General features: G+C 45.7%; 1 protein-coding gene across 1 annotated transcript in view; it reads right to left on the minus strand.

Moving 5' to 3' along the window:
* Window positions 1–14,886, minus strand: part of TTC7A (tetratricopeptide repeat domain 7A) — a 2,220,458-nt gene that overhangs the window by 1,309,218 nt on the left and 896,354 nt on the right. The gene's annotated exons all lie outside the window — the stretch shown is intronic.

Raw genomic sequence — 14,886 nt, forward strand, 5'->3', positions numbered from 1 at the left:
CAAAATAGCGGACGTGTGCTACACAACAGCACTTTACATTACATGCCAATTCAGCTATTTGAAATACCTAGCATTATACCAGGGCTGTAGCTGCAAAGAGCAGCAGAGTGCTTTAAAGAGAATGTGTATTGTAGGTAGGGCATCAACAACATAAGGTTCTGTGTGTCGATTGCTGTGTCAAGTCTGGTTTAGAAAGGTTAACAATAAGTAGGAGCTGGTGAACCTGCAAGTGGAAAAAAGTGCGCAGTTGGTTCCGGTGCTGTTCGAAAATATCCCCCAGAAAATCGTCTGCAACCAAAATAGCGGATCCTATTATACCGAACAAGGGGATAGGGGTTGCAGGGGTGTCCCCCGCTATCCATTACATCGATAGCAGTGGACAATAAAATGTAAAGAAAAGGGCCCTGCGGCACCAGTTCCGACCCACGTTAGTGAAAGGGTACTGACATTGCTGGGATAGAGGGCGGTCGGCGGCACACAAAGAACTGTGCCTCCGAAAGAGAACTAGGGGTATAAAGGTGTAGCGGGTATGGGGATGTGGGAAAAAGTCATTTATATAATCACTGCGCAGTGCGATTTTCATAGTCAGAATTTTGGGCCGCGCAGTGATCCCATAGACCCGTTGATTCTTACAGACACTAAATTTGCATTACATTAGACTTGCATTTCTGCTATAAGCTAAGCTATCAGCTAAAAGGAGGCTTATATGTTGGGGAGCGATCGTGGCTTGGGGGTAAGAATGAAAGGAGAAGTTTGTGGGGTTGTTGCGCAAAGGTAGAAGGTACTCTGGTGGAGGAAAGATGGTTAAGAGAATACAATGGAAGCCAATAGTTCAAATACATTACAAAACAATAGATTGGGGCTTGTCTTCAGATGTATTAGTTGGATGTCTCCTCTGGCATAGCTGTGCATAGTGGTGTGCATAACCGAGGACAAAGCATTGCTACGGGTAGTAGGAATCTAGGTGATAATGGTGAAAGTTGGTTTATGCACTATGGCCACCGGAGCGATAGAGGTAGCAGTTTGTCTGGCCGTAAGTGAAGTTCCCATAGTGTGGCTGATCTCTGGGATGGAGTTGTAAGTATAAGAGGACAACATAAGGGAAGCATAATTTGGTGATGGATCAGGTGTCTGGTGCAGCGCTCTACATGATGTGGGTATTCTTCAAGGTGCACTTCTTTGCACTCCGATTTGGATTAGGAGATAGGCTGTGTGGTTGGCAGGGTTCCTTTTATTAAATAGAGTGTAGGTCCCTTGCATCCATGTCTAGTAGACGCAGTCAGGGGTCATCCATCCTGTAAATGGAGTCACTGTTTAGGGTAGTCCACTCAACCTGTGTTCAGTATTGACTGATGATGAAAAGAGATTGTGCCGAAGAGAGAATGATGGTGTTGGGTGGGAGGAACATACCCCCAAAGGAAAAAGGCCATGCTGGGTCTAGCAGGTTCCAGCAGTAACTGATCCAGGTGTACGAGTATGGAGAAAAAAAGCTGTGAGGAAAAAGGCTTAAAGGATTAAGCAGAAGGAGAAGCACTTTGAGTTTATTTAGTGGTGGAGGTGGTCGACAATATTAGGTGGTGGGATAAGTAGTGGGCATCAAATTCAGATCTTTACCCACCGTGTAGGTAGTGATAAGCCGGTACAGGTATGATGAATCCAGCTTGGTGCAGGAATTATTTAAGGGGCACAGGGAGTCTGGCAAGTCAAGAGGCAAGGTAAAGGGGCAGGAAGCTTTTGAACATGCCTGGAATATATGGCAGAATCAAACACAAGTCGGCTGGCGCAGGGAGCATGGGACTAGCATCATCCGCTTATGAGACGTCTCGGTGCTACATAAAAAAAATACTATCAGGTAAAAATGAACCCTTTATATATCAGACTTGATGTATCTACTGCAGTGTCAGTTTTGTTATCTGCATTGAGAGGAAAAACCAACAGCGAATAATGGCGCTCTCCAGCTCTGGGTGCTTTAGAACAACCGAGAGTAGAGTCAAACTCCATCAATGGGGTCTGCGCAGACTGCTGAAGTAATGCCTCAAAATACGTTCCACGTGAAATAGGGGGGAACGTTTCCTCATTTTAAGGGAAAGAAAGAGTGGAATGTTTCAGATCAAGGGTAATGATGCTTGGTGAGTATCAAAATAAGAAAGAAGAGAAAAAGATCACTAATCAAACCGGGAAAACTCCCTGAAAAGTGACCTATGAAAATTTGCTGTTAAAGAAATAGCTTCAGATCCTGCTCAAGGTGCTAATCAGCACCCCATACCAACCCCAAAGAGCCTTTGGGTACTGCTGCATTGCTCCCCATGAGCATCCCACACTCATCCACTGCACCCCAAGAATTACTCAAACGTTTTCTTTATTTCAGGGCAGGATCAATTAAAATATAAAAAGTTTAATATTGTCCACTACCCCACAGGGGCATTGCGGGCCCCACCGAGCAGTTGAAAAAGCTGCCAGAGTCTCATACTAACTAAAATGGAGAAGCAGGATGAAACAGGGAGGTGGAGACAGACGGCAATACAATTGAACAACACAGACTTTGAGAGGGAGCCTGTGGCTGGCTTCTCTGGTTCTCAGTCCTTAATGACCAGACTTTAATGTTGTCAGATTGGAACCTATGCTGCACTGAAACTCTGAAACAGGAAGTATCTAGATAGGAATGGATACATTTCCTGAAACTGTTCTTATTACCCTACTCGTCAGGTTGCAACATTCTGGTACATAAAGGAATGAGTCCTGCACCTATTGTTATCTCCCTTCCAGTGTGTGTTCTTCGGCACCGGAATGAGTCCTGCACCTATTGTTATCTCCCTTCCAGTGTGTGTTCTTCGGCACCCTATACTCTGTCACAGGCTCTTTAACCCCCCCCTCCCACAAAGCTCACTCTTGCCAAATATTGGGTTAACCAGCTCGCGACTCTGTCGGGATCACTCTATACTGCGCAGTGTCTCTCACCCCCATTGCAGGTTTCTCTCCCATTTCAATGCTGTCTGCCTCGCTAATACCTCCTACAACCTCCTTGTGTTCTTGCTCTCTCTGTCTCTCTCACACATGCCAACCTCCTTCTTCAGTCTTCTTCCACCCTCTTCCTCCTCCTTGATATCCTCTCCAATATCCTTAATTTCTCTTTCTCTAATCGTTTCCTTGTTTCCTTCCACCCTCTTCTTTAAAATTTCCTCGTCTCCTTCATATCCTTCTGTCTCCTTCCACCCACCTCCTCCACCACCTTTTTGATATCGCCTTTACCAAACTGCTTCTGTCTCTTTTCTTCCAGCTTATGTCTCTCTCTCTCTCTGTCTCTCTCACTCCCTCACTTCTTCCTATATATATCATTTCACCACCACTCTCTTACTCTCTCCAACTCCTACACAGGGTTCTTTTCAAACTCCCCTTGCTGTTCCTTATTCATTGCTCTGTCAGGGGTTTTGACCCATGTGCGAGTTATTATGCTGCAACATTTGGTGCTGTGGGCTTAGGAAATCCAAGATGGCGGAAAACCCCATATTTGCGCCAGGATCCAGGAAAACCACGCAGTTTGTGCGTACACCAAAATGGTCGCCTGACCTACCACCCACCAGTGCGAGCGTGATGGGCCAGGAGTGCCATGGGTGAAATGTGTGCAAAAGGAAAAACAGCAGTGCCGGTTGGCTCAAAAAGCGCTTTGAAATCACCTTTGTTTCTCTGAAATGCAAGCTAAAAATGCCTATTTTAAACATTGCAAGATATTCAAAAATCTCACTGAACACCAGCAGACATTTGGCAGAATGTATTCTTGTAGGCATACAAAATCCGGAAAGAGAAAGAGCCAAAATAATGTTCACAATGAAACTGGCTGAGCCATGGATGTCAGCAGGTGAAGTGAAATTGGACTGAAAGACACTAAAATCTAAATGTTTAAAATAAATGAATGACCTACTTTTGAATGTCACACAGTTTGCAATTGTTTAAATGTCATAGTTTTGAACTTAGAATCAGTGTTCTAGCACCATGTGTAAAAATTGCAAGTTTGGTTTGAATGTAGAAAACTGGGAACCAAAGTGACATTTAGCTGAAGCCTGGCTTAAAGAGATTGAATTCTGCCTGACAACTACCCCCGACAGGAGTTGAAATTTGATCAGCAGCTGTGTTCCCAGGCCTGGTTGCATTCTGCTGCCCCTGCCAAAAGGAGATGACACCTCTCTGATTGAATTAGGGGAGTGGCACCTGGGGACTGCAGGAAACTGAACAAAGCACTGTCTTGGGCTCAGGCAAATGTTATATGGGGAGGGTCGTAAAATAGCTTTCTCTTGGGAGAAGTGGGAGGAGAAGTACCTCTGTGAGCAAGCTGAGCTTGGGGGAAGTGGACAAACCAGAAATTCCACCATGTGCTTCGGAAAACCACACTCCTTTGGGGCCAGAGCATAATTTTAAAAAGATGGATAATTCATAGTGCGGACTTGTAAAAATTATATAAATAATATCATCATTCTTGTGATTTTTCTGTGCACATTTTAAGAGGTGTCAGGACTCTGTGGTATGTTCTGGGGAGTAGTAGCGGAAAATAAGGTTGTTACTCCAAATGTAAATCTGACACTTTATCATCTGAAACACATATCCCTTGTGCACATTTGTGTAAAATCTGGAAAAGTTTAGAGGTCGTTATCTGGATGAAAAGGGCAGAATTCTGTCAAAAGTGGACACAAGGCAGGGATCGGATGGTTTGGTGCTACAGAAAATATGTTAACTGGACATATAATATTAGACAAATGGTACATAGATAAATGGATATTTGGATCAGAAATAGATTTGTGTGCAATTTGACAAGGGGAGGATCCTCTGACCATAAACCTACCTCATTACTCTGACTCACTGTTCCCTTCTCAAATCAGGTCAAAGAGAAATCCTTGACCTAATAAATCGTGAGTGGGTTGGGCAAAGAAAGTTAGCATCCACACCCATTTTCAAAAGACATAAAAAGAGCCACTGTAAGCCAGACAGGGACATTCACGTTCCACTTTCTTGCGGGACGCTTTGCCGGGAGACTCCAGACTTCAAATCCATCAGTCTCCAGAGAGACCAGAGATCCAGAGAGACCAGATCACTGTGCAGTGCTGAGAGCTGACCCAGATCGCTGTGCGCAGAACAAGTGCCCAGTGGCGAGAGAACCGTAGCCAATCCTGACCCGATCCGTGACGAAGTCACATTCCTGTCCAAAATATAGTGTGAGTACACAGCCAGAACTGTGCAAAAGCAATCTCTTAGTTTAAAATAATCTAATTCAAACTATTTTAAACCTATTGAGAACTGCATCATAGAAATTGTTTCCCTCCTGTTGATTCACAGCTGCAAAACTGTCATCTGTCATTCTGAGCTTTACTTTTATTTTGAGAATCTACCTTCACAAAATCATCTGTATCTCTTGAACCGTTTGTGCTAGACGCGAGATTTAGCTTTCATTTTAAAGCTAAGAGTCTGGGCTTTCGAACGAACCGATTTTCAACTCATTATACTTTTTCCGTAATCGCGCTCGACGCACTCGGAAAAAGTGCCGCGATTTGGCTCAAATTTCTTCACGTGTCAAAATAGCAGCTTCTTGCTTTCCTTTGCTGAAATTCGTTTGCAACCTGACAATCATTCATAGAGCATTGCTAAAGTGATCCTGAACTAATTTAAAGTAGCTATCACCTACCCTGAATCTCTTGTAGGGAATTACGTCTCCCCCCTAATCTCTATATTCACTACATATAAGTCACTCTTTGCAGACTTGTGCTACTATTAATTTAATACTACTTGTTATATTAATGCGGTTTATATCTACTATAGTTCATATTATATTCATAAGTGATTTTAACAAATGATTCAGTTATATAGAAATACTATTACAAGTGACCAGAATCATTTACTATGTCATTTCTTTGTGGTTCTTGTTTTCTTCAAAGTCTGTAACTTGTCGATATCTGTATAAAATCAATATTTTAACAATAAAAATCATTAAAATAAAAAAAGAAATCGTGTCCCTCCTGTTGATTCAAAGCTGCAAAACTGTCATCTGTCATTCTGAGCTTTACTTTTATTTTGAGAATCTACCTTCACAAAATCGTCCGTATCTCTTGAACTGTTTGTGATAGAAGCGAGATTTAGTTTAAAGCTGAGATTCTAAGCTTTCCAACAAGCTCTAAACCAACTTGCTACTCCTTATGGTTCCTCCGTAATTGTGCTCGACGCACGCAACTAAATTGCCGCAATTTGACATTTTGCTTCATTCCAGCCACGTGTAAAAACATTTGTCTTTTGCTTCCATTACGGAATTCCGTTTTCAACCTGGTAACCATCCCTGAATCATTGATAGGGCTGGCCTGAACTGATTTAAAGTGTCTCTCACTCACCATGAACCTCTAGAGGGAATTAAAATAATTTTTAGCATATTTTTCCCTTCTTTGCATTCCACCTTTAAAGTACTTTGCCTGTGTTTAAAATCATCCCTGTTGCTCTCAGCTTGCTAGGGGGGAACTGAATTCGTATTGTACTGTGATTGTATTCCTGAAGACTATGTGTGTTACTTTCACCTCCTTACATTGCATCGAGGGGGGGTGAATTGCCAAAAGGGGAAAAGTGATTATATCATGTTTTGCTGAAATCATATCAAGTTTATTCCTGTGTTGCTTTTTCCACCTTGCATTTCCTTGTACCATATAAAGCATTCTCAGCTACCTTATCCTCTATACTACTCCTAAGTAATTAAACCAGTGTGCTAGTATAACATCATCCATTGTTGATCACTGTCCTATGTCTAAGTGTGATATCAAGTATTAATTTATTATAAAAGTGTGATATATATCTATTGTTTAATTTTTCAAATAAACCTTTTCAATTTGCAAAACAAACCTACTTCTTGGCTCAGTGGGGTCAGGGGGATTCTCAGAGAGGGGCGTGATACAAGGGTTCATCATCCAGATTATAACTTGTCATAAAAATATATAAATAAGGGCTTCCCTTGAGCAATCCCAGACAAGGAACTTACTTAGAGGGAATGCTTGATTGGAGTCAATAACAGAGTGGGTCTTGTAGCCGGGGATTCTGGATTAGATCTATCACTTGTGCAGATTAATACAGTGTGCTAACTGACAGAATATATAAATTCTTTTGGATCACCACACCGTGTTACACTGTAAAAACACCCCTCAAAGGAACGCTCTAAGGAAACGGTCTGTTTTGCAAAATAAAATACAAACTTCTGTAAGTCAGGAAGGAAATCAAGTTCCAGAATGACGACCTTGGTAGATATCAAAATAGCCAGAGAACACCTCTTACATAAGCTATTTGTGAGAGGTGAGTGGGCTCATCAGGACCAGGCTGTCTGGTTGCAGGCAATCGCACCCCAGATCACTGAAACAGGGTCAGATATATGGAGAGATCAGGGCCCCTTACATGTGCCCTGAGTGAACTATATATGGCCCCTAAGGCCAAGGATGAGCACAACAAGATTGCCAGGGTAGCAGCATATTTATATTTACATATGGGAGCCATACAGGACAAATGTGCTGAAGGCCAAGATCTGGCAAATAGGCAACTGATGGCATTAGAAAAGGCCCAATCTGACCTGGTCTCTTCTGAGCAGAGGCTGCAGAGGAGCCAGGAGTCAGAAAATGATAGTAGGCAGTATATTATTAAAATAAAGGAGGCAATGGATATCTTGCAACAGGAAAAGTCTGACCAGGATAACAGATTTCTGGCCTTGCAGAAGGAGTACCAAGAAGGTTTGGATGCCCTACTGCAGAGCCAGAAAAAAGCTGGAGCAACAACTGGACTTCAATAGGGCATGTGCAGAGCAGGTAGTCACCCTGCAAAGCCACCTAGATAGGGAGAAAGAAGAAAGCAATAAATTGATTTTGAAAGACCTGGATACCCAGGCAGAGTTTGATCAAGAACGCCAGAAAGCTGGTGCCTTTCAAAGGCAGAGGGACGACCTGGCGGCACAGATGCAGGCTCTTAGTCAGGAAAGGGACACCTTAGGCCAGGAAGTCTGCCAATTAAAACAAAAAATATGAAGGAAATCACCTGGCCCTCCAGGGGCTGGGTGACCTCCAAAAAGAGCATCATAACTTGTTAGAGCACACCAAAATATGTTAACTGGACATATAATATTAGACAAATGGTACATAGATAAATGGATATTTGGATCAGAAATAGATTTGTGTGCAATTTGACAAGGGGAGGATCCTCTGACCATAAACCTACCTCATTACTCTGACTCACTGTTCCCTTCTCAAATCAGGTCAAAGAGAAATCCTTGACCTAATAAATCATGAGTGGGTTGGGCAAAGAAAGTTAGCATCCACACCCATTTTCAAAAGACATAAAAAGAGCCACTGTAAGCCAGACAGGGAAATTCACGGGTGGAAGATGCTGCTCTGGCAAGAAAGGAGCAGGCGAGTAGGGATGGGACTCAGGAGGTAACCCTCCTGCAGCAAAGACTGGCCCAGTATTCCAGGACCAATCAGGAGGCACAGAGAGAGAATGAGGCTCTCTGTCAGCACAATGATAGGCTCCAGCAACAGGTAGCCATGCAGGAGAGACTGATAGAGTCTAGTAAGGCCTTAACTGAGGAACTGAAAGCGCGGGCTCTTGTATTGCAACACGGAGCAGGGGCTGATAGAGATGAAGTTCGCTGGGGAAGGAAAACACCTGAGCATAACCTCAGGAGCCCTAGTACCAGAGGCCTTCATCTCTCCCAGTCCTTGGACTCTGCCACCCCCATGTCCCTTGGCGCACATGAGCACAGGGCCACAGGGAGGGCAGATTACTATCCGACCAAATGTATGGGGTTCATAGGCCAGTACCTCCCAGGAATGGATGGGTGGGCATCCGGGTATGGGCACCTAAGCACAGTGCAATTTAGTGGGGAACCCCAGGAGAGTAGGCCCACTGAGGGCATCCTGAAAACCTCCGCCCAGTTAGGTCAGTGGGGGGGGTACCCATCAAATCCTGACAGCAAGGAGGGATCTGAAGACTCCTCTGAGCACCCAGGACACAGGAGACCAGGTCCCCACATTCTGCCAGCCATTCCCGGGCTCGCAGAATCCGGGAAAACCTGGAAGATCAGACGGGCACCTCTGGGAGCAGTGCCTCTGAGTCAGAGGATGAGTGGACCAGGGTTACTCGAACCAAAAAGGCCAATAAGGCAAAAAGGGCCTTGCTTAAGGACCCCTTAAAGCAGATCAAGGCAATAAGGAGTGTCATCACGCCTTATCACAAGAACGCCAAGTATTCTGTTTGGGAACACTTGGAGCTCTATGAGCAAATGATGGAGACTTTCCATTTGAAGGACAGCAGTAACTGCATTCAGTATGTCAAATGGACATTCTCCCCTGAATACTCCAGTTTCTTTGCGGGGCTGGAGGACCAAAACCATTCAAGATGGTCCACATATAGGGCGGCCATCTTGAAACATTTTTCTGTTCACCGGAATCCCCAACTAGCTCGCAAGGCAGCCTACAATTTGCAATGTGGGGAGGATCAGGCCCCACAAGAATTTGTGCAAGAATTGAAGCGTGCCTTTGCGCAGACCACCAGAAGGGTGCGCACGGACAGCAGAGGTGGCAGAGGTAAAGGTTGCCCCCGTTTTAGATTTGGAGATGGGGGGACCTAAAAACCTGCCTGCACTGAGCAATTCACAGCCCAGAAGGCCCTCGGGCCAGTCACAGACAGGGAGTCAAGGAGGTAATCCCACAAATGGGGTCCCTCGCTCCCCTGACTATGTAAGTCCCCGCTACAAGGGAAACAGACCAATCCTGGGGTATGTGTGGACTCCTCCAGCCCAATGGGGGGGATCCAGCCAAGCACCTGACCCAGGGAACTTCCCTCCTAACTTCCCACAGGGGGGCAGAAATTCACCAAATCCTGGGCAGAACTTGTTTCCCAGGTATCCACCCAACTCCCAGCCCCAAAATCATCCATCCTTCTTTCCCCAATTCCCTGAGCCCAGACAACCGAATCCGGGAGAGTGGAGGCCAAGGGTGGAGGGGTACCCAAATCTTCCCAACCCAGGGTATTACCAGAGAAGGGATAGCTACCCTTCCCGGGATCAGCCCAGGGGAGAAAACAGAACCCTGTATCAGCCAGAGCGGGTTTCCCAACTTGAGCGCCAAGTCCAAAATATGGCCCGAGATCTGGGTCACATACTGAGGGCTCAACAGAATCCTCAGATGAGCATGCCACCACAGAATGCCCCAAACTCTGGGCCTGGTGCTCCAGAACAATGACGGGGCAGCACCCCGATAACCCACCGGTTCCCAGGGAGGAGGCACAAGGGGAAGGGGGGAGTAAAGCCTTGGAGGAAGCTTCCTTCCCAACTTGTAAACAGCCCCTGGAAAACCAGGAACTGGAAACAAAATCTCCTACCCCTGAAAGTATGCCACCCAAGGAACAGAGGGGAGGTAGGAGAAACAAAGGACCCAAACAGACCCATTTTGTGGAGGAGGTACAGGTCTTCCAAATTGAGTGAGAGGGATCCTCAGAGGATCCTGGGAAAAGGATCTTCTCCTTCAGAGATGGGGCACTCCTTCCAAGTAAAAATGGGTCCCACGGGATTCCAACCTAGACTGGGTAGATGTGGGGATTGAGCTGTCGCCGCCCATCATCCTATCCCAGAACCAACAAGACCGAAAGCCCCTGGTTGAAACCCATCTTGGTGACTGCCTCCAAAAAGGGGGGGGCGGCCCAGAACCGGAACCAGGGGAACCGAAAACCGCATCCATAGACTGGGTAGATGTGGGGATTGAGCTGTCGCCGCCCATCATTCTATCCCAGAACCAACAATACCAAAATCACATGGGTCAAACCCATCCTGATGACTTCCTCCAAAAAGGGGGGGGGCGGCCCAGAACCGGAACCAGGGGAACCCAAAACCATTTCAAGTTGCCAACTTTATCTTGCAGATTCCCATGACTCTCCACAGAATTCTGCCCAAATCTCTTCTCTCTCAATGACCAAAACCAGAAAGTTAGCCCACCAGTTGACCAAAAATGTGCATTATCTGTGCCCCCTTGAGGAGAAGGAGGGAAGATATTATGCCCCGGTACAAGTACAGGGGCAGGGTACAATGTTGGCACTGGTGGACACTGGATCCCAAGCTACCCTTCTGTCCAAAAGGGCCTTCGATGAACTAAATTCAGGAAGGGGGAGAATTACTGTATTCCTCTCACCTCTCTTCCTGGACAACTCCAGAACTTTGACAGGAAGGAAATTCCCGTCGAGGGGACTGCAGATTTGGACATCAAAATTGGGCGACACAAGGTGAAACACCCGGTCATAGTAGTGACTCCAGAGGGCACCCCTTGTTTACTAGGGAATGACCTCATGAGAAGGTTGACACCCCTAATAGATTGCGTAAACAAGGTCCTCTGGACTCAGACTAGCCGACCAATAAAATTAAATCAGAGTGTCAACCATGTTAGTTTAAACGGCACATGCCACATGGTTGAACAAAAATCTCACCAAGTAGAATTTCACTTCCAGAACAACCAAATTCCAGACGTGACAGTAATAGCAGTAGGACAAAAGACTGGTGATGGGGGGTCCTCTCTATTTCTGAAAATCAACCTTCCCTCCAGTTTAAGGTGGTACTCCACACTGGAAGGAAATACTCTGAAATTCTTTACTAATCCACAATCAGACATTCCCACTCCGATAGTCCAGAAAGATGTGAAATCAGCTCAGAGCCTGGCTGATGTTCAGCAAATTGGAGAGCAGCTGTTCATCCCTGTTCAGTTAAATGATGGGAAGGACTCTGTTCTCGCTCGAGTGTGTGTGAACAACGGTAAGAGCTTCATCAGCAAAGCCATGTTCCGCCAACTCCCAAAAGATCCAGCCATTCCCATATTCAAACTGATAGACAAATGGGAAATGGATCTGGAAACACCCAATTCCAAACATCTCCTGCCAAGCAGGTGTATGCTCAAAATCTCCATTGGCAAAAAGAGCATAGTCCATAATTGTTGTGTCGTGCGAGACGTCACTGCCGCATTTACATAGGCAGTGACATTCTCAATCGCTTTGCCATTAGTTTGGACGTAATAAACCTCAAAGCTTGGTCCCGATTAGCGGATAATCCCATGGGCTTTGATGATCCAGAAAAAGCATTTAGGTCAGCTCAATTGCTATCTTATGCAGTTTGAATTCAGATTAAGGAGGAAGTCACCATCACAGAAAGGACCCGACAATTCTCCCTGGAAGTGAAAGTTAAAAGAGGACAAAAATTGAAAAACCCTGATGCTTATATTCATCTAAATGCTTTCCTCCAACAGCAAGGGTTAGGGGTAAACCCAACACCATTAGTCAACATAGAACATGACACCATTCCAATAGAGGTGGATAACAGCGACTTAAAGAGTATTACTCTAGCCGCAGGCACCATTATTGGAATGGCGGTTGATGACCAACATTTCTCCATTGATTTAGGAAATGAACTGTTAGGACCAATCCCCAAGGACTGTTTTGACAGTGACAGTGATGACAATACAACACCAGACAGGATCTTTACCTGGCATGGGGGGAACTTCCTGGTGTACACTTCATGCCCTTATGGTAAGGAAGATGTGACTTGTGACTTCAGAGGGGATGAGGTGATTTTCCAGGTCCATGAGGGTTGCCTTTCCCACCTGAAGCCTCCAGTCCAAATCAGCACTCTGACCAGGGACTTCTCCGCCCAGCTGGAGGAGGCCGCTGAGATAGCAAAACCAGAAGTCTTCCCAGGCTTCAGGCAGATGGTGGAAGAGAGAGTCAACCTAGCTGTTGCCTGTGTGACTCTGGAACAGAAGCAAAAGTTGAAACAAGTTTTCTTGGATTTCCAAGATATCTTTGCGGTAGACTCATATGACTGTGGTCGCACTGAAATCCACACAACAACAATTCCCACGGACCCTGGCATGACTCCAGTGTTTGTGAAGCAATATCGCTTGCCTCTCGCATCCATGGAGTCCCTTACTGAAATAATTAAAAACCTTGAGTCCCGGGGAATAATCTGTCCAGTACACAGCACCTTCAATAATCCGGTGCTGGGAATATTGAAGCCAAACGGCCAGTGGAGACTCTGCGCCGACCTTAGGGAGCTCAACAAACGGGTCCATACTTCACGATGGCCTCTGCCCTACATTGACCAAGGGCTGGCCCAGATTCAGGGGTCACAGGTATTCACTGCAATAGACCTGACCAATGGATACTGGACCATGCCTGTCAGTAGGGAGGACCAATACAAACTGGCTTTTACCTTTGGGGGCCAGCAGTACACATGGATCCAGACTCCCTTCGGATACCTCAACTCCGGCAATTAATTCAACATTTTCCTACTCAAGGCCATGCCCGACCTGGGTGCGAGGGGTAACCTGGCTTATGTAGATGATGTCCTCATTAAAAGCTCAACTGTTGAGGAACACATAGCGGAGATCCGTTATGTCCTGACCCAGTTGAGGGCCGCCGGAGCAAAACTTTCCTTCCAAAAAGCACAGTGGTGTAGAACACGTGTTAATTTCTTGGGGCATGAGATTACTCGTCAGGATCTCTGTCCCCAGGAAAAGAAAGTGGAAGCACTCCAGAAACTAAAGGATCCCACAACTCTGCGGGAACTAAGGAGCCTCCTTGGACTGACAAATTACAGCAGAAAGTTCATTGAGGGCTACGCAGAGATCACCAGACACCTTATTCATCTTTTGAAGGGGGGGTCAATTGGGAATGGGGTCCAGAACAATACGAGGCAGTAAGACAACTCAAAAGAAGCCTCTCACAAGCGCCTTGCCTAGCTTACCCTGTCAGAAACAAGGAGTTCTTCCTGGAGACAGGTCCTCTAATACGTGCTTGATGGCAGTATTATACCAAAAGCATGACAGGGTCAATAAAGTAATCTCCTATGCGAGCAAAACTTTATCCTCTGTGGAGGAAAAATTCAACGATTGTGAGAAGGCACTCCTGGCAATGGTGTGGGCATTGAAGAATTACCGCCCGTTCATCCAGGGGGAACACATCATAGTGGAGGCTCCACACCAGCCTCTACAATATCTCCAAAGTGACAGAATCCAGGCCGGAAATGTGAGAAATTCCCGAATTACTTCCTGGATTCTGTCAATGCAAGGCTTTCCTGTGGAGGTCAGATATGGCCAAAACAAGAAGAGTCCCCTCGCGCAAGGTCTGGCTGACTTGCATGATTGTGCCAGAGAAAACTGTCTCGAGGACGAAAGTCTAAAAATCAAGGACAACATGGAGGCATACCTTAATTCCCCACACAAAGTCTTTGAAGAAGACAAGTGTGAGGGAATGGCCACTGTCTATGTGGATGGGTGCTCTTACCATGTTGAAAACAACGGGGAAAAAGAACTAGGGAATGCGTGGGTGAATGCGTCTCCAGAACCCTCCGCTGGGTACAAAATCGGTCCCCGAAGTAGTCAAGTAGCAGAGTTGATGGCTGTGCATCAAGCCATCCTCACTGCTGTCCAACATCAACTTCACGAACTGGTCATAATCACAGATTCAGATTATGTACGGAACGGGTTCGTGGAGCACCTGATCAATTGGAAAACCAGAGGCATGCTATGTGCTAACAACAAACCCTTGAAACATGGGAAGTTGATCCAAAACATTGATGATCTGGTCACCTTGAATGGGATGACCATTTATTGGAAGAAGATCAAGGGTCATTCCAAAGTAGAGGGACCAGACAAAACTGGAAATTACTTAGCTGATCAGCTGGCCAAAACCGGGGCCATCCAAGGGGATCTAATAGAAATAGAGTCCCTGTTGGGGGAAATCCAGGTCACTGCTATCACTTGGTCCCAGACAAATGCTCACAATGATCTTTCAACTGCACAATGGAGTAAGGAGATCCCAGATGCTGATTTGATCACGGCTCAAAAA

This window comes from Ambystoma mexicanum, chromosome 4q (assembly GCF_040938575.1).
Source record: "Ambystoma mexicanum isolate Mex_15411 chromosome 4q, UKY_AmexF1_1, whole genome shotgun sequence".
NCBI lineage: Eukaryota > Metazoa > Chordata > Amphibia > Caudata > Ambystomatidae > Ambystoma > Ambystoma mexicanum.